General features: G+C 39.6%; 1 protein-coding gene, 1 long non-coding RNA gene and 1 pseudogene across 4 annotated transcripts in view; 2 read left to right on the top strand and 1 right to left on the bottom strand.

The window, feature by feature from the left end:
* LOC102555143 (uncharacterized) overlaps positions 1–8290 on the bottom strand; it is a 52589-nt gene extending 44299 nt beyond the window's left edge. The window contains exon 1 of one of the 2 annotated variants that reach the window (XR_005497589.2): positions 4062–8290. This is a non-coding gene — a long non-coding RNA (uncharacterized LOC102555143). The remainder of the gene's footprint in view (positions 1–4061) is intronic. The other variant, XR_597414.4, reaches the window with a different exon arrangement.
* Positions 1–27659, top strand: part of LOC134483923 (glyceraldehyde-3-phosphate dehydrogenase-like) — a 470368-nt gene that overhangs the window by 214630 nt on the left and 228079 nt on the right. The window lies entirely within an intron of this gene.
* Btf3-ps9 (basic transcription factor 3, pseudogene 9) lies at positions 8297–9367 on the top strand (annotated as a pseudogene).

Genomic DNA, 27659 nt, shown 5'->3' with positions numbered 1-27659 from the left:
TAACTTTCAGTGGTGGTACTTTAGATTTTTCCCTTTTGTTTATCAATGAGTATTGGGGGGAGGTAATTGGGAGACTCCTATCCAGATGTCATTGTAAATTGTAAGTTGAACTGTGACTCTTAGGCCTTGCTTTTATTGCCTATCAAACAACCCCTGGAGAACAGATGAGAAAAATATGCCTTGTAAAAATAAATGTAAAGTCTAGATAATGATCTACAGTAGCAAAGTATCTCTTTGACAACCTCACATTTTTAGTCCGTGGCATGTGCATTTGTGTGTGTAAGCATGTGTAGATGGCTGTGTGTGTAAGCATGTGCATGTATCAGTGCATGTGTATGTGTGTGTGTATGTGTATGTGTGTGAGCATATGAGTATAGGTGTGTACATGTGTATATGGTTGTGTGGGTATGTGCATGTTAGTTCATGTGTGTGTGTGAACATGTGAATATGGGTGTGTGCTCATTGAGCAGTCTTTATAGTCCCTTGTTTTTCCTGTGTGCCATGCATCTACATGTCTTGCAGGAAGCTGCCAATACTCTGTTCTCAGATCTGTTCCCAAGCACGCTGCTTCACAGGAAACCAATCCTCATGTTTCCTTTTCAAAAAGTGACTCTGATACAAGAATGAATACAGCTGGAAAGATTAATCCTCTCTCTATAGCAAGTGGGCACAATTCAGCCACAAATTTCACTTTGAGAAAAAGAAAATTCTAAGGGACAGCATCCATATTTTTCTCAAAAGAAAAAATATGAAAATTCAAAAAACTTCTTTTGTTGTGAAACTTTTGCTGTGAGCAAAATCTTAAATGAAGAGAATGTGTAATTGCAATTATAATAGGAATATCAAATATGTGAGTTTCTTGCAGCACAAATATCTATTAATCCCTAATATTAAAAATTTCCAAACTATAGAATTTCAGCAGTTAAGATAGTCTGACTGCTATGAGTCAAACAAAACATTTAGTGCCAAAAAATACATTGCGTCCTTAACAAATTTTAGCAACTGAGCTTAGTGATCTTGTGAAAGACATAATTAATTGGATGAACCAACTCATCTGAAGTAAACATCTTTGTGATAGTACACATGAAAACTGTCATAAGACCTTATAAAAGTTTACCAGGGGTTTTCAAAATGAAGCACTGTTAATGCTTTGGAATTATCTTCATGGTTGTCAGAATTGTCCCCTTGGTATGGAGACTGAAATTATTAAATGAGGAATACAGCTCAGTATTGAAAATTATTTTAATAAATTACCATAAGTAGACAATTACACTTGTCTACTTAAAACCTTACATTTTCAGTAAAATAGGTGGCATGGTTTGAATTTACTAATACTGTAAAAAGAAACAATCAGTAAATATACAATTTTAATTATGTAATAAAAGTCAACATATATATTCAAAGAGTAGTATGTTGTGCTCTCCTCCTCATCTTCTTCCTCCTCCTCTTCTCCTCTTCCTCTCCTCCTCCTCCTCCTTCAAGATGGGTTTTTCTATGTATTCCTGGCAGTCCTGAAACTAACTCACTAGACACTCTTCTCCCTGTGCCTCCTGAGTGCTGAGATTAAAGGTATGCACCACTATCGCCTGGTTAGTTCTTTTTATGTTCACATATTAAGTACAATAGATATGTTTCTATTGTAACCATTGAGTCACGTGCTTTTTAAAGAGCTGCAATACCAGCGATTTCCAGGATGCCCTTTATTTTCACCCTTTCCAGTCTTTTAAAGCAGCCTGCATAATCATCATCGACTGCCTTAATCAGAGAAGCCCTTTCTTTGCAGTGAATTCAGAGATGCATAGCTTTTGAGGCACTGAGGATAAGTGACAGTCGAGTGTTCAACCTTAAAATGAGCATTTATACCACTTCCTCTCAGGCTCAGGGACCACTTTGGAAGATGGGACAGAAAGACTGGAAGAACCACAAGATAGGGAGAAGAGCTCTCCAATGTAGTCTTCTGGGGACAGCACAGCGAGTGAAATGATAATTTTCTTCACAGCAGCTCTAGCTGCCTGCTGTGGGCCTACATAAGACCACGCCCATCAACAGTTATTTTGCCTTAATTCTCTAAACCTTCAGCTCCCACGCTTTGGATGGAGCCTGAGGGAGGGACAGCCGTTGTTTTCAGTTGTGTGCCCACCGAGGGCCCAGAGTACGGTTTCAAACTCATGCTCACACAGATAAAGTGAACACAAGAAGGGACCTGAAGGGAGGAGGGGGATCATGGCGGTAAAAGATTAGAGAAGGTAGGAGAGAGTCGCGACAATCAGAGTAGTCTTCACATGTGCGCCATGCTGTCAAAGAACAAATTCAGTAAGCTATTAAGAAGATCAGGGTTCCGGAGTCTTCGAGCAGAGCACTGACCACGTGCTGAAGCCCGGGTGTGATTTCCAGTACAGCCTAACAACAGCAGACGTGGCACTGTTGCTGCTCTCGGAGGTGTGAGCAACAGAGTGCTTGGATACTGATGCAGAGCTCAGAGCTTCTGCCGGCATTCGTCGAACTGTGTCAGACTAGCTTAATCAATTGAAGATAGCATAAAAATCACAGATTATTTATAGTTTGGTGGTAGATTGGAAGGGCAACTTTTCCTGAAATAACAAGGAGTTCATCCTGGTCCTGAGCAAAATGGTAGCCTCAACAGAATGTAACAGGTGAAAGGGAGTGAATATCACAGTATACACATAAAGTACACACAAACGCATGCACACACACACACATACAGTCACAATGGTAGCTCAATATGTATCTGAAGGAACCATTATAGTATACAACATATGAATTTAGCAAACAGACTTGACAGCTAGTCATAAACCCTAGCAGCCCCCCAAAAAGTTCACAATTAGCTATTACTGAATCACTTATGCCGTGACTCACAGTTTTAATTATTTTTAAATATCATATTTGTGTTGAAAATCTCAAGCTAAAAACATGTCTTTTTTTTGTGTGTGTGTGTGCCGCATTTGTACATAATACCATCAATGGAAGGCATGCTTGATGTTTCACACTTCAAAAAAAAAAAAAAAAACCCGACCTTTAAGCCACACTTAGGGAAAGTAAGCTAAAAATCTGTGGGGCATTCTAGTTACCAAGGACACTTATAATCATTTCCTTAATTGTCCTTGACAATCTTATCATTAAAGATGTGGGACATTAATTAATGACAGAACATCTATTCCTGGAAAAATAGGCCTTGCAGTCACAATGGAGAGCCTATTCTTCGCACATTCTTTGTGAGCACTGTTTCTACAGTGTGGGTCATCCGTGTTTCTCGAGTTGCCTGGATGGCATGTAAACATGTGGAGCACTCGATTGTCTGAGAATTGGATTGAATAAAATCAGAGCTGATAATGCCGAAAATATGTTCAAAACCAGTGTCCCCTAAAGCAGCTTTTATGCCTAGATTAGTATCAGTGTTTAATTGACAGCCTCTTCACTTGGTTAATTACTTGATCTATTGTGGCAGAGAGAAGGGGAAGAGGACAAAAGCATTTGTGCTATGAATAGCTGCCAATAAGGGAATCAACCACAAGAAAGCTGGGCACCCAGATACAGCCAGCTTGTGTGAAGTCTTCCTGTGGACCGTGCTTTTCTTGAATGACTGTCCTTAGGAAAATGGAAAAGGGTTGAAATGGAACCTTCATTTCAAAATACAAGTTTGAACCTTTGTGTTTCTACGATACCGCAGAGGATAAACTCTGGGTCGAACTCTTGCCTTTCTGTAGCTTTCGCTCCAAATAGAAAGGTACCAGAAACTGAGATAGGAAATAAAAACATATATTAAAAATTTATTCTTTGTGCTTTGAACTTCAGTGTAAATTAAACTCTTTGTTAAAGTAAACGAATTGTAGTAACATGAAAACCCACGTATGTATTTCTTCTTTATTTTTTTGATCCATAAAATAACACACCAGAGATTTTCTAGAGTTTTAAAAAGCATGAATGTGAACATAATCACTACTCATCCTTCCACAGCACCGTGATGTCTAAAGAGCTTAAATATATAAATGGACCCAGAATGGAACTTAATCTTTATTAATCCCCTTTTGTGTCAGACTCACCACTAAGGCTTCTAAATGTTGTTCATGAGGGTCAATACAAGTCCAGTGTCCGTCCTTGGGGAACTCACTTGGGTTGTTTTATGTGCTGTCGCAAATAGTCTCACATTTGTCATTCCAGTCTGTACATGGTTCCAGAGCCATTGTGATGTCCAGTGGCCATTTTACTTTTGACCTGTCAGAACATGATCCTGGTTGCCTTGAGACTCATTTCTCTCACAACCCTCTCTTATTTTCTCTTTTCCAGACTGTCAGTCCTTCCTCTGAAATAGATTCCAGGACCCCTGTGAGTGTGTTTAGCCTGTCACAGCTATTGTTGTTCATGTTTTTGTATTTATTATTTCTTATTGTATATTAGTTCTATTGTTTCTTATTGTATATTGCCATCTCTCCCTGTTCCCTCTCTGAATTTGTGCTCAGTTGCTTTTTATTTTTTTGTTTGTTTTTTGTCTAAGCATCTTAGCTTAACTCTTTCTTTTTCATCTTTTAAAAAATATTCTGCACTGGCATGAACACAACCATGTTATTCCTATAAATGACTATATCTATAAGCAGTTTGAAGATCAGAGAAATTAAGGCTTAGGTAAGAAGAAAGACTAGATTTGAAACTCAACCTCTCTGATGGTTAGGCCTGTTTTTCCTATTAAACCCCAATGGATATTACATTGAGGATATTTAAATGGATATTAAATTAAATTCATGTTCTCTTCATTAAATGAGAACATGAAGTTTTCTGTCAGCAAAGGGAGTGATGGGTTTTGTGCTTCAAAGGTAATAACTGACTTTGTCACAATAGAATTTAAGTGTAGATGATGACTTTACTAGAGAAGTCTTTAGTCCAGACTCCAGCTTCATTTGAACCAGAAGTCAAACAATCTACTACCCTTTGTGGGGACATCAACAGGAGCCCCAAAGAGTGACCCAAAGAAAGGCAGGAGGGAAGAGCTTGACTTCGGCCTAGGAGTCACAAATTCATCTGTATCACAAATACCCTTTCGAATGAGTTTATGAGTCCTTAAGAACAAGGACACCAGCAAACCTAGTTGTCAAGGAACCGTGTCATGCTGACTGATTCACAGTCCGGCCCAGGGTTAAATGATGAAACAAAGGGGTTGGGGATTTAGCTCAGTGGTAGAGCGCTTGCCTAGGAAGCACAAGGCCCTGGGTTCGGTCCCCAGCTCCGAAAAAAAGAACCAAAAAAAAAGTGAATGATGAAACAATTCCTATAGTTTTTACCCAACTTATATATCATATTTACTTGCTTAAAATAGATATTTATCTATTTGGAAAAGTGAAAAACTAAGTAGCTCATATAAGAAGAAAAATGGTCTAAGGGAATAAGTTTGAAAATACTTGGTGAGGAGCAAATATTACAACTATATATTAATTAATTGAACCATAATTTTTAACTACGTTATAATTTTTGAACCCTTGTTACTTAACAGCTACTTAAAGTCACACATAAACACACACACACACACACACACACACACACACACACCGATCAAATATATAATATTTGAAATTCAAACTTGAAGTCTAGAATTCTTATCCCTTACCCACTCCTAAACCATCCTAAGTTATCTATCTTTTCCAATGAATTGAAAAGACATTAGGAAAGCAAGAGGCTCCCAGGAGCCAACAGAGATGACCGTTAACTGAAATACCCAACAAAGGGGAGAGAGAACCTGTAAAGAGCATATCCAGAGCTTAGGCATGGTCCCCTGTTGAGAGATGGGTCCTGCCCACCCTTCTCAAAATTTTAACCCACAATTGATTCTGTCTAAAGGAAATACAGGGACAAAGAGTGGAGCAGAGATGGACTGAAGAAAAGACCATCCAGAGACTGCCAAACCCAGACACTATTGCTGATGCCAAGAAGTGCTTGCTGACAGGAGCCTGATATAGCTGTCTCCTGAGAGGCTCTACCAGAGCCTTACCGATACAGATGCGAATGGATGCTTGCAGCCAACCATCGGACTGAGCACAGGGACCCCAGTGGAGGAGTTAGGGGAAGGATTAAAGGAGCAGAAGGGGTTTGCAGCCCTATAGGAAGAACAACAATAGCAACCAACCAGCCCCCACTGCCAACTCCCCAGCTTTCAAGGACTAAACTGTCAACCAAAGAATACACATGGACAGACCCATGGCTTCAGAGCTTATACAGCAGAGGATGGCCTTGTCTGGCATCAAAGGAAGGAGAGGCTTTGGGTCCTGTGAAGGCTCGATGCCCCAGCATAGGGGAATGCTAGGGCGGTGGGGCAGGAGTGGGTGGGTGGGTGGCAGAGCTCCCTCATGGAGGGAGGGGGAGGGGGGATTGGATGGGAGGCTTTCAGAGAGGAAACTGGGAAGGGGGGAACATTTGAAGTGTAAATAAATAAAACAACCAATAAAAAGCTAAAAAAATTAAAAATAAAAACTATTCATTTCAGATATATCAACGGTTTCCACTAATTACGTCTAACTGGTGAGTCTTGGCTCTTCTTACTTGACTTCCTTGTAATATCAGTACATCTGACGATTTCTTTTCTCAAAAATCTGCATTTTTTAAATTTCTAGGCAATCACATGCATTTTTTATTTTAGAAATGCTGTATAAGGCAGTTTGGTACCTGTCTTTGTTTAAGCTAGCATAAAAATACATGAGTGTGTGGGACTTGCAAAGACCAGAGAACCTGTTTTTCAATTCTAGAGGCAAAGAAGTTAAAGAAGTAATAGGTCTGTTGTCTAGTGACAAGACCCTATTTCTGAAGACTGCACACACCTCGGATGAAGGATAAAGAGAAACTGATGGGAACCCAGCTGGAAGCTTACTCCTTACTGGCCAGCTTCCACAGTGCCGGATAGCATTATTCAGACTTCTAGGGAAATAAAGTAGTCAGTGGATTTACTAGTTAGTTTTGAATCCTGCATATGGCAATGCCAACTTTCCAGAAAAGACATATCCATTGGTATAATAATGGCATGGTCGTTATGGTCCCTGGTTGGTTTTAAAGAATACTGCATAAAAGAAACCCATTATTTCTAATACCATATATGTGGTTTAGAAAAACCCAAAGCAAACAAACCACCAACAACAACAAAAAAAAACAACGGCTAAGAAGGTCATACATCCTAATGATAAACCGAGCTTAGAGAAAGGGGTATATCATCATCAAACAGCCTTCCAAATATCTGTTTAGATCCAAAGACAAAAGCTACCCTCAGCTTTAATAAGAAAAATCCCCTTTTGCTGCAAGATAGAGGTGAAATGCAGTGACTTGTACCTATATAAGATGTGAATTAAACACATGAAACTCAAGAAGGATGACCAAAATGAGAATGCTTCACTCCTTCTTTAAAAGGGGAACAAGAATACCCATGGGAGGGAATAGGGAGGCAAAGTTTAGAACAGAGGCAGAAGGAACACCCATTCAGAGCCTGCCCCACATGTGGCCCATACATATACAGCCACCAAACTAGATAAGATGGATGAAGCAAAGAAGTGCAGGCCGACAGGAACCGGATGTAGATCTCTCCTGAGAGACACAGCCAGAATACAGCAAATACATAGGCGAATGACATCATTAAACCACTGAACTGAGAACGGGACCCCCGTTGAAGGAATCAGAGAAAGGACTGGAAGAGCTTGAAGGGGCTCAAGACCCCATATGAACAACAATGCCAAGCAACCAGAGCTTCCAGGGACTAAGCTACTACCTAAAGACTATACATGGACTGACCCTGGACTCTGACCTCATAGGTAGCAATGAATATCCTAGTAAGAGCACCAGTGGAAGGGGAAGCCCTTGGTCCTGCCAAGTCTGAACCCCCCAGTGAACGGGACTGTTGGGGGGAGGGCGGTAATGGGGGGAGTATGGGGAGGGGAACACCCATATAGAAGGGGAGGGGGAGGGGCTAGGGGGATGTTTGCCTGGAAACCGGGAAAGGGAGTAACAATCGAAATGTAAATAAGAAATACTCAAGTTAATAAAGAAAAAAAAAGATGTGAATTAAAAGGGCGGTGAAAGACACAACCCCCCCAAACAAGACAGTTATACAACCCACTTAAGGCTCAAAGAATATTACAGAAGAAGGAATAAGAAGTACATACGAGCCAGAAGATTGGGAGAAAAACTGTGAAACACTGTCTTCTAAGCACAATAGAGTCAGGGCCGTCATGAACTTACATCACCTGCATCTGGCGTTGGGGCTATAGAAGTTGGAATAACCAAACAACAAGCTAGGGGTGGGGAGCGGCTCACAGGGGCCTAGCACTTACTGATGAATTACTAGCAGCTAACAGAATCCAGAGGAAGGAAAGCATCATTTCTAGTTGTGCACAGACTCTTGAGCCCATCAGGCTCTAACGGATCGTTCCAAATCCACAGTCACAGAATAAGGCCAAAAAAAAAAAAAAAAAAAAAAAAAAATCATGACCGTTAAAAAGACGTTTGTAGGCTGCCATCTTGCATCCCCGCGTGTGTGCGCCTTATCTCAGCTGGTCTGCCGGAGACTCCCTGAGCGTGAACCTTAGTCCCCCGCGCGGCCCCACTTACACTCCGACAAGATGAAAGAAACGATCATGAACCAGGAAAACCTCGCCAAACTGCAGGCACGAGTGCGCATTGGTGGGAAAGGAACTGCTCGTAGAGAGAAGAAGGTGGTTCCCAGAACAGCCACCACGGCAGACGATAAAAAACTGCAGTTCTCCTTAAAGAAGTTAGGGGTAAACAACATCTCTGGTATTGAAGAGGTGAACGTGTTTACAAACCAAGGAACAGTGGTCCATTTTAACAACCCTAAAGTTCAGGCGTCTTGGCAGCAAACACCATTACAGGCCACGCCGAGACAAAGCAGCTGACAGAAATGCTTCCCCGCATCCTCAACCAGCTTGGTGCAGACAGTCTGACCAGTCTGAGGAGACCGGCGGAAGCTCTGCCCAAGCAATCTGCGGATGGAAAAGCACCACTTGCTCCTGGAGAGGAGGACGATGATGAAGTTCCAGATCTGGTGGAGAATTTTGATGAAACTTCTAAGAACGAGGCAAACTGAATCGAAGCGACTTCTGAAGAAAGTGACACTTGGCAGAAGTTACAACAGGAGCTGCTGTTTTATATCATGACTGCTTTTTAAAAAATTTTTTGTTTATTATGGATCTGATAAAATCTAGATCTCTAATATTTTTAAGCCCAAGTCCCGCGGACACTGCAGCTCTTTTCAGTTTCGCTTAAGCCTAATTCATTCTTTGCAGCAAATTAAGCTGAAGACGCCTGGGAATAAAGTTTGGAAAAGGTTAATAAAATTCTTTGCCTAGTTTAAAAAAAAAAAGACGTTTGTAGGAAAGAAAGGGAGCTAGAAAAGGTAGGAGGAAGATAAGAAAGGGTATGCAAAAAAATAAGCAGAATGCATTATGTACATGTAAGAAATTACAAAGAGCAAAATACATTGATAAAAAACAAATCGATCCATGCTTGTCACCCTGTACAAAGCTTAAGTCCAAGTGGATCAAGGACCTCCACATCAAACCAGATACACTCAAACTAATAAAAGAAAAACTAGGGCAGCATCTCGAACACATGGGCACTGGAAAAAATTTCCTGAACAAAACACCAATGGCTTATGCTCTAAGATCAAGAATCGACAAATGGGATCTCATAAAACGGCAAAGCCTCTGTAAATCAAAGGACACTGTGGTTAGGACAAAATGGCAACCAACAGATTGGGAAAAGATCTTTACCAATCCTACAACAGATAGAGGCCTTATATCCAAAATATACAAAGAACTCAAGAAGTTAGACCGCAGGGAGACAAATAACCCTATTAAAAAATGAGGTTCAGAGCTAAACAAAGAATTCACAGCTGAGGAATGCCGAATGGCCAAGAAACACCTAAAGAAATTTCAACATCTTTAGTCATAAGGGAAATGCAAATCAAAACAACCCTGAGATTTCACCTCACACCAGTGAGAATGGCTAAGATCAAAAGCTCAGGTGACAGCAGATGCTGGCGAGGATGCAGAGAAAGAGGAACACTCCTCCATTGTTGGTGGGGTTGCAGACTGGTACAACCATTCTGGAAATCAGTCTGGAGGTTCCTCAGAAAATTGGACATTGAACTGCCTGAGGATCCAGCTATACCTCTCTTGGGCATATACCCAAAAGATGCCCCAACATATAAAAAAGACACGTGCTCCACTATGTTCATCGCAGCCTTATTTATAATAGCCAGAAGCTGGAAAGAACCCAGATGCCCTTCAACAGAGGAATGGATACAGAAAATGTGGTACATATACACAATGGAATATTACTCAGCTATCAAAAACAATGACTTTATGAAATTCGTAGGCAAATGGTCGGAACTGGAAAATATCATCCTGAGTGAGGTAACTCAATCACAGAAAAACACACATAATATGCACTCATTGATAAGTGGCTATTACCCCAAATGCTTGAATTACCCTAGATGCCTAGAACAAAAGAAACTCAAGACGGATGATCAAAATGTGAATGCTTCACTCCTTCTTTAAAAGGGGAACAAGAATACCCCTGGCAGGGAATAGAGAGGCAAAGATTAAAACAGACACAGAAGAAACACCCATTCAGAGCCTGCCCCACATGTGGCCCATGCATATACAGCCATCCAATTAGACAAGATGGATGAAGCAAAGAAGTGCAGGCCGACCGGAGCGGGATGTAGATCTCTCCTGAGAGACACAGCCAGAATACAGCAAACACAGAGGCGAATGCCAGCAGCAAACCACTGAACTGAGAATAGGACCCCCATTGAAGGAATCAGAGAAAGAACTGGAAGAGCTTGAAGGGGCTCGAGACCTCATATGAACAACAATGCCAAGCAACCAGAGCTTCCAGGGACTAAGCCACTACCTAAAGACTATACATGGACTGACCCTGGACTCTGACCTCATAGGTAGCAATGAATATCCTAGTAAGAGCACCAGTGGAAGGGGAAGCCCTGGGTCCTGCTATGACTGAACCCCCAGTGAACTAGATTGTTGGGGGGGAGTGTGACAAGGGGGGGGAGGATAGGGAGGGGAACACCCATAAAGAAGGGGAGGGGGGAGAGGGATGTTTGCCCGGAAACCGGGAAAGGAAATAACACTCGAAATGTATATAAGAAATACTCAAGTTAATAAAAAAAAATCAAACTTAATAAAAATCTCTAGAAATAAAGTAAAATGAAAACACAACATATCCAAAACAAAGGGATGATAGTCTTAAGAGAAGATTTTAGTTCTAAGTGTCAGTATTGTAAAAATCAGAGTTTGATCATGTACCAAAGGTTTGCAAAACCTATTCTATGAGCATGGTATGCTAGTGTCCTCCCTCTCTGTTCTGTCAGAGATTAAAGGGGTATTTCATCTCATTTGGTTAGGTTTATTCCTACATATTTTAATTTTTAAGGCTATTGTGAAGGGGAGTATTTTCATGAACTCTTGCCACTTTGCTGAAAGAGCTGGTTATTTTTAGAAGTTTTCTGCTGGCACTTTGGGGGTCTCATATATAATATCTTGTTATATAAAATGGGAATAATTGGACTTCTCTTGTTCTTTGTGTTCCTTTAATTCTTTTCTCTGGTATTCTTTCTCCAGTCAGTGCTTCAAGCATTATATTGAAAAGGAATGGGGACAGTGAAAAGCTTTCTCCCTTTCCTAATTTTAATGGGATTGCTTCAAGTTTTTCTTCATTTAGGATGAGGTTGACTGTGGATTTTTCATATAAAACCTTTATTATGTCAAGGTATGAGGTATATGCTCTTTCAGACTTTATATTAAGACATGCTGGATTTTGTCAAAGGTCTCTTCTGCATTTATTGAAACAATCATGCAGTTTTTGTCTTTATGACCATTTATATAAGTTTTTTTAAACATTTATTGACTTACATATGTAAAACTGTCCCTGCATCTCCAAGACAAATGCAACTTGAATGTAGTGGATAACCTTTATGTTATATACTTGTATTTGGTTTGCAAGTATTTTATTGAGAATTTTTATATGTTAACTATGGACAATAGCCTGTAGTTTTCTTTCTCGTTGTTATTGTTGTGTATTTACTAGTTTTAGTATTAAAATGATACTTACTTCATAAAAGAAGTTCAGAAATACTTTTTTGTTTCTATTCTTTAAAAACTGAAGTATTGGGTAAAATTCATATTGATAAAAGGAAGTTCCTACCATAAGAAATTTATCGATTCAATGCAATCCCAAATCATCACCTACATTGTATTGTTCTCAGACATATGAACTCCATCCTAAAATTCATATGGATGTGAAAAACCCTGAATAGCGAAAGCAATTCTGAGAGGAAATAACAATGCTGAAGGGATTACCATACCCAGATTTCAAGCTACATTATAGTAATCAAATTAGCATGGTATTGCCACAGAAAGAGACATGTAAATAAACAGAACAACATTGATGACCCGAACATAAGTGCATGTGTAAGCATTGAGGCTTATTTACTGGGCAAAGGAGTTAAATCAGGCTGGTTGGAAGGGTCACAGCAAAACAGACATGTCAATTTTATTGAGCGCAATCACACATTTTCATACCTTTAATGGAAATGGAATATAATGGAAACTGCTGGGATTTAAACAATAGTAGTTGCCAGGATACAAAGAAGTTTCCAAGTTATGCAGGGCACATAAGATTATTTTCTAAGGATCCGTGCCTGGAGCCGACCCTGCGCCACAGCTCTCCATATGCAAATATTGCCAGTAAAGAGTTGCGCTCCCAGGAATGCTGACACAACTGAGAGCACAGGCAAGACTACCACTTCTGCTCAAATACCTGGCCCAAGCAGGACCCGCCCTGACACCTCAGGACACAGGAACTGAGGAGCAGATAGGAACAGGATCCTTCTGGATTCAGTCTGTGCCCTGGAGCTGGAGCTGACCCATACCCAAATTCTGCCAGGAAAGCACTGGTCTCCCTCAAGTGCTCACATACAGGTTTAGAGAAGGGACAAGTCACAGTAAGAGACAGTAAGACCTGCTAACACAATAGAAAACCAAATGGCAAGAGGCAAGTGCAAGAACATAAGCGACAGAAACCAAGGCTACTTGGAATCATCAGAACCCAGTTCTCCCAGCAGAGCAAGCCCTGGATACCTGAACACACCAGAAAAGCAAGGTTCTAATTTAAAATCACATCTCATGAGGATGAGAGAGGGCATTAAGAAGGACATAAATAACTACTTTAAAGAAATATGGGACTATACAGGTAGGAAGTCCTTAAAGACAAAACACAAAAATCTCTTAAAGAATTACACGCAACTAAGTCGGTGAAGGAATTGAACAAAACCATTCAGGATCTAAAAATGGAAATAGAAACAATAAAGAAATCACAAAGAGAGACACTCCTGGAGACAGGAAACCTAGGAAAGAGATCAGGACTTACAGACACAAGCATCACCAACACAAAACAAGAGATAGAAGAGAGAATTTCAGGAGCAGAAGATACCATAGAAAACATTGACACAACAGTCAAAGAAAATGCAAAACGCAAAAAGTTCCCAACCCAAAACATCTAGCAAATCCAGGTCACAATGAGAAGATCAAACCTAAGGAAAATAGGTATAGAAGAGAGTGAAGATTCCCAACTTAAAGGGCCAGTAATATCTCCAACAAAATTATAGAAGAAAAATTCTCTGAGCCAAAGAAAGAGATAACATAAACATACAAGAAGCCTACAAAATTTCAAATAGATTGTCTCAGAAATGAAATTCCTCCCATCACATAATAGTAAAAACAGCAAATACACTAAACAAAGAAAGAATATTAATCAGGGGAAAATTTCAAGTAATATGTAAAGGCAGACCTATCAGAATTACTCCAGACTTCTCACCAGACACTATGAAAGCCAGAAGATCCTGGACAGATGTCATACAGACCCTAAGAGAACACAAATGCCAGTCCAGGCTACTATATCCAGTAAAACTCTCAATTACCATAGATGGAGAAACCAAGATAGTCCATGACAAAACCTTTACACAATATCTTTCTACAAATCCAGCCCTACATAGGATAATAGATGTAAAACTCCAACACAAACAGGAAAACTATACCCTAGCAAAAGGTCAAGTAATATATTAAGGCAGTCATATCAGAATTATATCAGACTATTCACCAGAGACTATGAAAGCTTGAAGATCCTGGGCAGATGTTATACAGACCCTAACAAAAGAAAAATGAATTCCAGCCTAGGCTACTATACACAGAAAATCTCTCAATTAACACAGATGGAGAAACCACTCTATTCCATGACAACTTGACACAATATTTTAACACAAATCCAGCCTTACAAAGGATAATAGATGGAAAACTCCAACAAAAAGAGGGGAAATTATACCCTAAAATAGTAAGAAAGTAACCTTCTTTCAACTAACCCAAAAGAAAAGAGCCACACAAACGTAAGTTCACGTCTAACAACAAAAATAACAAAAAACAACAATCACTATTCCTTAATGTCTCTTAACATCAATGGACTCAATTCCCCAATAAAAAGGCATGTAAATAACAGACTGTAAACCTAAACAAGACCCAGCATTTTGCTGCCTACAGGAAACACACCTCGGTGACAAAGACAGACACTACCTCAGAATAAAAGGCTGGAAAACAGTTTTCCAAGCAAATGGTCCCAAGAAACAAGCTGGAGTAGCCATCCTAATATAGAATAAAATTGACTTTCAACCAAAAGTTATCAAAAAAGATAAGGAAGGACACTTCATATTCATCAAAGGAAAAATCCACCAAGATGAACTCTCAATCCTAAATATCTATGCTTCAAATGCAAGGGCACCTACATACATAAAAGAAAACTTACTAAAGTTCAAAGCACACACCGCACTTCACACAATAATAGTAGGAGATTTTAACACCCGACTCTGCAATGGACAGATCATGGAAACAGAAACTAAACAGAGACACAGTGAAACTAACAGACGTTATGAAACAAATGGATTTAACAGATATCTATAGAACATTTCATCCTAAAACAAAAGAATGTACCTTCTTCTCAGCATTTCATGGTGCCTTCTCCCAAATTGACCATATAATAGGTTACAAAATAGTCCTCAACAGATACAAGAATATTGAAATAATCCCCTGCATCTTATCAGATCACCATGGGCTAAGGCTGGTCTTCAATAACAACAAAAACAACAGAAAGCCCACTTACATATACATAGAAGCTGAACAATGCTCTATTTAATGATAATTTGGTCAAGGAAGAAATAAAGAAATTAAAATTTTTTATAATTTAATAAAAATGAAGATACAACATACCAAAATTATGGAACAAAATGAAGGCAGTGCTAGGAGGAAAAGTCATAGCACGCCATGCCTCCAAAGAAACTGGAGAGGGCATACACTAACAGCTTGAAAGCACATCTGAAAGCTCTAGAACAAGAAGAAGCAAATACACCCAAGAGGGGTAGAGGACAGGAAATAATCAAACTCGGGGCTGAAATCAACCAAGTAGAAACAAAAGGAACTATACAAGAATCAACAAAACCAGGATCTGGTTCTTTGAGAAAATCAACAAGGAAGATCAACCCTTACCCACACTAACCAGAGGGCACACAGAGAGTATCCAAATTAACAAAATCAGAAACAAAAAGGGAAACAGAAAAACAGAATCTGAGGAAATTCGAAAAATCATCAGATCACACACTTCAAAAGTCTATATTGAACAAAACTGGAAAATCTGGATGCAATGGACAATTTTTAAGACAGACACCAGGTACCAAAGTTAAATCAGGATTAAATAAGCCATCTAAATAGTCCCATAACCCCTGAAGATAGATAAGCAGTTGTTTAAAGTCTCTCAACCAAAAAACAAACAAACAAACAAACAAACAAGCAAACAAAAAGCGCAAGACTAAATGGGTTTGGTGCAGAATTCTATCAGTTCTTTAAAGAAGACCTAATACCAATCCTCTTCAAACTATTCCACAAAATAGAAACAGAAGGAACACCATGCAATTAGTTCTATAAAATCACAATTGTGCTTAAACCTAAACCACACAAAGATCCAGCATAGAAAGAGAGCTTCAAATCAATTTCCCTTGGGACTATTGATGCAAAAATAATAAAATTCTTTCTCACAAACTGAATCCAAAATCACATTAAAGCAATCATTCACATGATTAGGTAGGCTTCATTCCAGGGACGTAGGAATGGTATAATATACAGAAGTCCATCAACATAGTCTACTAAATATATAAACTCAAAGAAAAAGCCACATGATCATCTATTAAAATCTGCACATTGAATGCAATCCCCATCAAAATTCCAACTTGATTCCTCGTAGACTTAGAAAGAGCAATTTGCCTGTTCATTTGGAAGAACAAAAAACCCAGGATAACTAAAACTATTCTTAGCAATAAAAGAACTTCTGGGGGAATCACCATCCATGACCTCAAGCTGCATTGTAGAGCAATCATGAAAAAAAAACTGCATGGTATGGGTACAGAGACAGGAAGATCAAGGGAACAGAATTGAAGACCCAGAGATGACCCCACACATCTGTGATCACTTAATGTCTGACAAAGGAGCTAAAACTATCCAGTGGAAAAGACAGCATTTTCAACAAATGGTGCTGGTTCAGTTGGTGATCAAAATTTAGAAAGCAAATTGATCCATTCTTATCTTCTTGAACTAAGCTCAAGCCCAGGTGGACCAGGAAACTCCACATAAAACATTGAATCTAATAAAAAGAGAAAGTGGTGAAAAGCCTTGAACACATGTGCCCACAGGAAAATTCCTGAACAGAACACCAATAGATTGGAAAAGACCTTTACCAATCTTACATCTGATAGAGGGCTAATATCCTATATAATATGTATATATATATAATGTATATATACACACACACACATATATATATACAGATACACACACACACACATATATATATATATGTATATCAAGAAGTTAGACTCCAGAGAATCAAATAACCCTATTAAAAATGAGGTACAGAGCTAAACAAAAAATTCTTAGCTGAGGAACATCAAATGGCTGAGAAGCACCTAAAGAAATGTTCAACATCCTTAGTCATCAGGGAAATGCAAATTAAAACAACCCTGAGATTTCACCTCACACCAGTGAGAATGGCTAAGATCAAAAACTCAGGTGACAGCAGATGCTGGTGAGGATGTGGAGAAAGAGGAACACTCCTCCATTGTTGGTGGGATTGCAAACTGGTACAACCACTCTGGAAATCAGTCTGATGGTTCCTCAGTGGATTGGACAAAGTGCTACCTGAGGACCCAGCTATACCATTGCTAGGCATATAACCCAAAAGATGTTCCAACCTATAGCAAGGACACATGCTCGACTATGTTCATAGCAGCCTTATTTGTAATATATAGAAGCTGGAAAGAACCCATATGTCCTTCAACAGAGGAATGGATACAGAAATTTGCTATGTTGCACTAAGCTATTTAAAACAATGACTTCATGAAATTCTTAGACAAATGGATGGAACTAGAAAATATCATTCTGAGTGAAGTAACAAAAGGACACACATGGTATGCACTCACTGATAAGTGGACATTATCCCAAAAACGCAGAATAACCAAGATTCAATTCACAAACCGCATGAAGCTCAAGAAGAAGGAAGACCAAAATGTTGATGCTTCACTCCTTCTTAGAAGGAGGAACAAAATACTCACAGGAGGAAATACAGGGACAAAGAGGGGAGCAGAGACTGAAGGAAAGGCCATCCCAAGTTTGCCCCACCTGGGGATCCTTCCCATATGCAACTGCCTGTCTCTATGGCTGATGTCAAGTAGTGATTGCTGATGTTTCCTGAGAAGTTCTGTCAGAGATTTACTGATTAGATGAAGATGCTTGCATTTAACCATCAGACTGACCATGGGGACCCCAATGGAGGAGTTGGAGAAAGGACTGAAGGAGCTGAAGGGGTTTGTAGGAGGAACAACAATATCAACCAATCAGATCCCTCAGAGCTCCCAGGGACTAAACCACCAACCAAAGAGTACACATGGAGGGACCCATGGCTTCAGTCACATATGTAGCATAGGATGGCATTGCCTGGCATCAATAGGAGGAGAAGTCCTTGAAGTCCTATGAAGGCTTGTTTTTCCAGTGTAGGGGAATGCCAGGGTTTTGAGATGGTATTGGGTGTGTGGGAGGGAGAACATCCTCATAGAATCAGAGGGAGGGGGGATGGGAGAGGAAGTAACTGAAAAGGAGATAACATTTGAAATGTAAATACTTAAAATATTCAATAAAAATAGCATGGTATTGGCACAAAAAACAGATATGTTGATCAGTGGAATAGAAATAAAGAACCACACATAAGTCCAATGCCCTATGGACATATGTTTAAAATATAAGCAACTAACACACTGGGGGGAAAAAGGCTGCATAATTAATAAATGGTGCTGGCCAGACTTGATGACTTCATGTAGAAGAATACAAGTAGATCCATATTTATGAAGTTGCATAAAACTAATCTCTGAGAGGATCAAAACCTCAACATAAGATCAGACACTGTGAGTTTGGTAGAAGAGAAAGTGGGAAATTGTCTTGAACTCATTGGCACAAGAAAAGACTTTCTGAACAGAACACTGATGGCACAGGCACTAAGAACAGGAAATAATAAACAAGATCTCACAAAATTGAAAAGCTTTTATATACCAAACAGCATGATCCTCTGGACAGAGCAGCAGTGTACACAATTGGAAAAACCTTTACCAATTTGATATCTAATAACAGTTAGTATCTAAAATATATAAATAACACAATATACTGGGCACCAAGAAAACAATCACCCAATTAGAAGTGGAGTACACTACGTAAAAGAAACCTTACTAAAGCTCAAAACACACATTGCACCTCACACAATAATAGTGGGAGATTTCAACACCCCACTCTCATCAATGGACAGATCATGGAAACAGAAATTAAACAGTGATGTCGACAGACTAAGAGAAGTCATGAGCCAAATGGACTTAACGGATATTTATAGAACATTCTATCCTAAAGCAAAAGGATATACCTTCTTCTCAGCTCCTCATGGTACTTTCTCCAAAATTGACCATATAGTTGGTCAAAAAACGGGCCTCAACAGGTACAGAAAGATAGAAATAATCCCATGCGTGCTATCAGACCACCACGGCCTAAAACTGGTCTTCAATAACAATAAGGGAAGAATGCCCACATATACGTGGAAATTGAACAATGCTCTACTCAATGATAACCTGGTCAAGGAAGAAATAAAGAAAGAAATTAAAAACTTTCTAGAATTTAATGAAAATGAAGGTACAACATACCCAAACTTATGGGACACAATGAAAGCTGTGCTAAGAGGAAAACCCATAGCGCTGAGTGCCTGCAGAAAGAAACAGGAAAGAGCATATGTCAGCAGCTTGACAGCACACCTAAAAGCTCTAGAACAAAAAGAAGCAAATACACCCAGGAGGAGTAGAAGGCAGGAAATAATCAAACTCAGAGCTGAAATCAACCAAGTAGAAACAAAAAGGACCATAGAGAGAATCAACAGAACCAAAAGTTGGTTCTTTGAGAAAATCAACAAGATAGATAAACCCTTAGCCAGACTAACGAGAGGACACAGAGAGTGCGTCCAAATTAACAAAATCAGAAATGAAAAGGGAGACATAACTACAGATTCAGAGGAAATTCAAAAAATCATCAGATCTTACTATAAAAGCCTATATTCAACAAAACTTGAAAATCTGCAGGAAATGGACAATTTCCTAGACAGATACCAGGTACCGAAGTTAAATCAGGAACAGATAAACCAGTTAAACAACCCCATAACTCCTAAGGAAATAGAAGCAGTCATTAAAGGTCTCCCAACCAAAAAGAGCGCAGGTCCAGATGGGTTTAGTGCAGAATTCTATCAGACCTTCATAGAAGACCTCATACCAATATTATCCAAACTATTCCACAAAATTGAAACAGATGGAGCACTACCGAATTCCTTCTATGAAGCCACAATTACTCTTATACCTAAACCACACAAAGACCCAAAAAAGAAAGAGAACTTCAGACCAATTTCCCTTATGAATATCAACGCAAAAATACTCAATAAAATTCTGGCAAACCGAATCCAAGAGCACATCAAAACAATCATCCACCATGATCAAGTAGGCTTCATCCCAGGCATGCAGGGATGGTTTAATATACGGAAAACCATCAACGTGATCCATTATAAAAACAAACTGAAAGAACAGAACCACATGATCATTTCATTAGATGCTGAGAAAGCATTTGACAAAATTCAACACCCCTTCATGATAAAAGTCCTGGAAAGAATAGGAATCCAAGGCCCATACCTAAACATAGTAAAAGCCATATACAGCAAACCAGTTGCTAACATTAAACTAAATGGAGAGAAACTTGAAGCAATCCCACTAAAATCAGGGATTAGACAAGGCTGCCCACTCTCTCCCTACTTATTCAATATAGGTTTTGAAGTTCTAGCCAGAGCAATCAGACAACAAAAGGAGGTCAAGGGGATACAGATCGGAAAAGAAGAAGTCAAAATATCACTATTTGCAAATGATATGATAGTATATTTAAGTGATCCCAAAAGTTCCACCAGAGAACTACTAAAGCTGATAAACAACTTCAGCAAAGAGGCTGGGTATAAATTAACTCAAATAAATCAGTTGCCTTCCTCTATACAAAAGAGAAACAAGCCGAGAAAGAAATTAGGGAAACCACACCCTTCATAATAGACCCAAATAATATAAAGTACCACGGTGTGACTTTAACCAAGCAAGTAAAAGATCTGTACAATAAGAACTTCAAGACTCTGAAGAAAGAAATTGAAGAAGACCTCAAAAGATGGAAAGATCTCCCATGCTCGTGGATTGGCAGGATTAATATACTAAAAATGGCCATTTTACCATTAGCGATCTACAGATTCAATGCAATCCCCATCAAAATACCAATCCATTTCTTCAAAGAGTTAGACAGAACAATTTGCAAATTCATCTGGAATAACAAAAAACCCAGGAGAGCTAAAACTATCCTCAACAATAAAAGGACTTCAGGGGGAATCACTATCCCTGAACTCAAGCAGTATTACAGAGCAATAGTGATAAAAACTGCATGGTATTGGTACAGAGACAGACAGATAGACCAATGGAACAGAATTGAAGACCCAGAAATGAACCCACACACCTATGGTCATTGATTTTTGACAAAGGAGCCAAAACCATCCAATGGAAAAAAGATAGCATTTTCAGCAAATGGTGCTGGTTCAACTGGAGGTCAACATGTAGAAGAATGCAGATCGATCCATGCTTATCACCCTGTACAAAGCTTAAGTCCAAGTAATCAAGGATCTCCACATCAAACCAAATACACTCAAACTAATAGAAGAAAAACTAGGGCAGCATCTCGAACACATGTGCACTGGAAAAAATTTCCTGAACAAAACACCAATGGCTTCTGCTCTAAGATCAAGAATGGACAAATGGGATCTCATAAAACTGCAAAGCTTCTGTAAGGCAAGGACACTGTGGTTAGGACAAAATGGCAACCAACAGATTGGGAAAAGATCTTTACCAATCCTACAACAGATAGAGGCCTTATATCCAAAATATACAAAGAACTCAAGAAGTTAGACCGTAGGGAGACAAATAACCCTATTAAAAAATGGGATTCAGAGCTAAACAAAGAATTCACAGCTGAGGAATGCCGAATGGCTGAGAAACACCTAAAGAAATGTTCAACATCTTTAGTCATAAGGGAAATGCAAATCAAAACAACCCAGAGATTTCACCTCACACCAGTGAGAATGGCTAAGATCAAAAACTCAGGTGACAACAAATGCTGGCGAGGATGTGGAGAAAGAGGAACACTCCTCCATTGTTGGTGGGATTGCAGACTCTTACAACCATTCTGGAAATCAGTCTGGAGATTCCTCAGCAAATTGGACATTGAACTGCCTGAGGATCCAGCTATACCTCTCTTGGGCATATACCCAAAAGATGCCCCAACATATAAAAAAGACACGTGCTCCATTATGTTCATCGCAGACTCATTTATAATAGCCAGAAGCTGGAAAGAACCCAGATGCCCTTCAACAGAGGAATGGATACAGAAAATATGGTATATCTACGCAATGGAATATTACTCAGCTATCAAAAACAATGACTTTATGAAATTCGTAGGCAAATGGTTGGAACTGGAAAATATCCTCCTGAGTGAGGTAACCCAATCACAGAAAAACACACATGGTATGCACTCATTGATAAGTGGCTATTACCCCAAATGCTTGAATTACCCTAGATGCCTAGAACAAATGAAACTCAAGACGGGTGATCAAAATGTGAATGCTTCACTCCTTCTTTAAAAGGGGAACAAGAATACCCTTGGCAGGGAATAGAGAGGCAAAGATTAAAACAGAGACTGAAGGAACACCCATTCAGAGCCTGCCCCACATGTGGCCCATACATATACAGCCATTCAATTAGACAAGATGGATGAAGCAAAGAAGTGCAGGCCAACAGGAGCCGGATGTAGACCGCTCCTGAGAGACACAGCCAGAATACAGCAAATACAGAGGCGAATGCCAGCAGCAAACCACTGAACTGAGAATAGGACCCCTGTTGAAGGAATCAGAGAAAGAACTGGAAGAGCTTGAAGGGGCTCGAGACCCCATAGGTACAACAATGCCAAGCAACCAGAGCTTCCAGGGACTAAGCCACTTCATAAAGGCTATACATGGACTGACCCTGGACTCTGACCTCATAGGTAGCAATGAATATCCTAGTAAGAGCACCAGTGGAAGGAGAAGCCCTGGGTCCTGCTAAGACTGAACCCCCAGTGAACTAGACTGGTGGGGGGAGGGCGGCAATGGGGGGAGGGTGGGGAGGGGAACACCAATAAGAATGGGGAGAGGGAGGGAATGTTTGCCCGGAAACCCGGAAAGGGAATAACACTCGAAATGTATATAAGAAATACTCAAGTTAATAAAAAAGGAAAAATAGCATGGTATTGGCACAAAAAACAGATACATTGATCAGTGGAATAGAATTAAAGAACCACACATAAGTCCAATGCCCTATGGACATATGTTTAAAATATAAGCAACTAACACACTGGGGGGAAAAAGGCTGCATAATTAATAAATGGTGCTGGCCAGACTTGATGACTTCATGTAGAAGAATACAAGTAGATCCATATTTATGAAGTTGCATAAAACTAATCTCTGAGAGGATCAAAACCTCAACATAAGATCAGACACTGTGAGTTTGGTAGAAGAGAAAGTGGGAAATTGTCTTGAACTCATTGGCACAAGAAAAGACTTTCTGAACAGAACACTGATGGCACAGGCACTAAGAACAGGAAATAATAAACAAGATCTCACAAAATTGAAAAGCTTTTATATACCAAACAGCATGATCCTCTGGACAGAGCAGCAGTGTACACAATTGGAAAAACCTTTACCAATTTGATATCTAATAACAGTTAGTATCTAAAATATATAAATAACACAATATACTGGGCATCAAGAAAACAATCACCCAATTAGAAGTGGAGTACACTACGTAAAAGAAACCTTACTAAAGCTCAAAACACACATTGCACCTCACACAATAATAGTGGGAGATTTCAACACCCCACTCTCATCAATGGACAGATCATGGAAACAGAAATTAAACAGTGATGTCGACAGACTAAGAGAAGTCATGAGCCAAATGGACTTAACGGATATTTATAGAACATTCTATCCTAAAGCAAAAGGATATACCTTCTTCTCAGCTCCTCATGGTACTTTCTCCAAAATTGACCATATAATTGGTCAAAAAACGGGCCTCAACAGGTACAGAAAGATAGAAATATTCCCATGCGTGCTATCGGACCACCACGGCCTAAAGCTGGTCTTCAATAACAATAAGGAAAGAACGCCCACATATACGTGGAAATTGAACAATGCTCTACTCAATGATAACCTGGTCAAGGAAGAAATAAAGAAAGAAATTAAAGACTTCTTAGAATTTAATGAAAATAAAGGTACAACATACCCAAACTTATGGGACACAATGAAAGCTGTGCTAAGAGGAAAACTCATAGCTCTGACTGCCTGCAGAAAGAAACAGGAAAGAGCATATGTCAGCAGCTTGACAGCACACCTAAAAGCTCTAGAACAAAAAGAAGCAAATACACCCAGGAGGAGTAGAAGGCAGGAAATAATCAAACTCAGAGCTGAAATCAACCAAGTAGAAACAAAAAGGACCATAGAGAGAATCAACAGAACCAAAACTTGGTTCTTTGAAGAAATCAACAAGATAGATAAACCCTTAGCCAGACTAACAAGAGGACACAGAGAGTGTATCCGAATTAACAAAATCAGAAATGAAAAGGGAGACATAAGTACAAATTCAGAGGAAATTCAAAAAATCATCAGATCTTACTATAAAAGCCTATATTCAACAAAACTTGAAAATCTGCAGGAAATGGACAATTTCCTAGACAGATACCAGGTACCGAAGTTAAATCAGGAACAGATAAACCAGTTAAACAAGGAAATAGAAGCAGTCATTAAAGGTCTCCCAACCAAAAAGAGCCCAGGTCCAGACGGGTTTAGTGCAGAATTCTATCAGACCTTCATAGAAGACCTCATACCAATATTATCCAAACTATTCCACAAAATTGAAACAGATGGAGCCCTACCGAATTCCTTCTACGAAGCCACAAATACTCTTATACCTAAACCACACAAAGACACAACAAAGAAAGAGAACTTCAGACCAATTTCCCTTATGCATATTGATGTAAAAATACTCAATAAAATTCTGGCAAACCGAATCCAAGAGCACATCAAAAGAATCATCCACCATGATCAAGTAGGCTTCATCCCAGGCATGCAGGGATGGTTTAATATACGGAAAACCATCAACGTGATCCATTATATAAACAAACTGAAAGAACAAAACCACATGATCATTTCATTAGATGCTGAGAAAGCATTTGACAAAATTCAACACCTCTTCATGATAAAAGTCCTGGAAAGAATAGGAATTCAAGGCCCATACCTAAACATAGTAAAAGCCATATACAGCAAGCCAGTTGCTAACATTAAACTAAATGGAGAGAAACTTGAAGCAATCCCACTAAAATCAGGGACTAGACAAGGCTGCCCACTCTTTCCCTACTTATTCAATATAGTTCTTGAAGTTCTAGCTAAAGCAATCAGACAACAAAAGGAGATCAAGGGGATACGGATCGGAAAAGAAGAAGTCAAAATATCACTATTTGCAGATGATATGATAGTATATTTAAGTGATCCCAAAAGTTCATCCAGAGAACTACTAAAGCTGATAAACAACTTCAGCAAAGTGGCTGGGTATAAAATTAACTCAAATAAATCAGTTGCCTTCCTCTACACAAAAGAGAAACAAGCCGAGAAAGAAATTAGGGAAACGACACCCTTCATAATAGACCCAAATAATATAAAGGACCTCGGTGTGACTTTAACCAAGCAAGTAAAAGATCTGTACAATAAGAACTTCAAGACTCTGAAGAAAGAAATTGAAGAAGACCTCAGAAGATGGAAAGATCTCCCATGCTCATGGATTGGCAGGATTAATATAGTAAAAATGGCCATTTTACCATTAGCGATCTACAGATTCAATGCAATCCCCATCAAAATACCAATCCATTTCTTCAAAGAGTTAGACAGAACAATTTGCAAATTCATCTGGAATAACAAAAAACCCAGGATAGCTAAAACTATCCTCAACAATAAAAGGACTTCAGGGGGAATCACTATCCCTGAACTCAAGCAGTATTACAGAGCGATAGTGATAAAAACTGCATGGTATTGGTACAGAGACAGACAGATAGACCAATGGAATAGAATTGAAGACCCAGAAATGAACCCACACACCTATGGTCACTTGATTTTTGACAAAGGAGCCAAAACCATCCAATGGAAAAAAGATAGCATTTTCAACAAATGGTGCTGGTTCAACTGGAGGTCAACCTGTAGAAGAATGCAGATCGATCCATGCTTATCACCCTGTACAAAGCTTAAGTCCAAGTGGATCAAGGACCTCCACATCAAACCAGACACACTCAAACTAATAGAAGAAAAACTAGGGAAGCATCTGGAACACATGGGCACTGGAAAAAATTTCCTGAACAAAACACCAATGGCTTGTGCTCTAAGATCAAGAATCGACAAATGGGATCTCATAAAACTGCAAAGCTTCTCTAAGGCAAAGGAGACTGTGGTTAGGACAAAACGGCAGCCAACAGATTGGGGAAAGATCTTTACCAATCCTACAACAGATAGAGGCCTTATATCCAAAATATACAAAGAACTCAAGAAGTTAGACCGTAGGGAGACAAATAACCCTATTAAAAATGGGGTTCAGCTATGGGGGGGAGGGCGGCAATGGGGGGAGGGTTGGGAGGGGAACACCCATAAGGAAGGGGAGTGGGGAGGGGGATGTTTGCCCGGAAACCGGGAAAGGGAATAACACTCGAAATGTATATAAGAAATACTCAAGTTAATAAAAAAAAATGGGGTTCAGAGCTAAACAAAGAATTCACAGCTGAGGAATGCCGAATGGCTGAGAAACACCTAAAGAAATGTTCAACATCTTTAGTCATAAGGGAAATGCAAATCAAAACAACCCTGAGATTTCCCCTCACACCAGTGAGAATGGCTAAGATCAAAAACTCAGGTGACAACAAATGCTGGCGAGGATGTTGAGAAAGAGGAACACTCCTCCATTGTTAGTGGGATTGCAGACTGGTACAACCATTCTGGACATCAGTCTGGAGGTTCCTTAGAAAATTGGACATTGAACTGCCTGAGGATCCAGCTATACCTTCCTTGGGCATATACCCAAAAGATGCCCCAACATATAAAAAAGACACGTGCTCCACTATGTTCATAGCAGCCTTATTTATAATAGCCAGAAGCTGGAAAGAACCCAGATGCCCTTCAACAGAGGAATGGATACAGAAAATATGGTACATCTACACAATGGAATATTACTCAGCTATCAAAAACAATGACTTTATGAAATTCGTAGGCAAATGGTTGGAACTGGAAAATATCATCCTGAGTGAGGTAACCCAATCACAGAAAAACACACGTGGTATGCACTCATTGATAAGTGGCTATCAGCCCAAATGCTTGAATTACCCTAGATGCCTTGAACAAAAGAAACTCAAGACGGGTGATCAAAATGTGAATGCTTCACTCCTTCTTTAAATGAGGAAAAAGAATACCCTTGGCAGGGAAGAGAGAGGCAAAGATTAAAACAGAGACAGAAGAAACACCCATTCAGAGCCTGCCCCACATGTGACCCATACATATACAGCCACCAAACTAGATAAGATGGATGAAGCAAAGAAGTGCAGGCCGACAGGAACCGCATGTAGATCTCTCCTGAGAGACACAGCCAGAATACAGCAAATACAGAGGCGAATGCCAGCAGCAAACCACTGAACTGAGAACAGGACCCCCGTTGAAGGAATCAGAGAAAGAACTGGAAAGCTTGAAGGGGCTCGAGACCCCTTATGAACAACAATGCCAAGCAACCAGAGCTTCCAGGGACTAAGCCACTACCTAAAGACTAT

This window comes from Rattus norvegicus, chromosome 20 (genome assembly GCF_036323735.1).
Source record: "Rattus norvegicus strain BN/NHsdMcwi chromosome 20, GRCr8, whole genome shotgun sequence".
NCBI classification, from domain to species: domain Eukaryota; kingdom Metazoa; phylum Chordata; class Mammalia; order Rodentia; family Muridae; genus Rattus; species Rattus norvegicus.
This window is presented reverse-complemented; position numbering and strand designations above follow the sequence as displayed.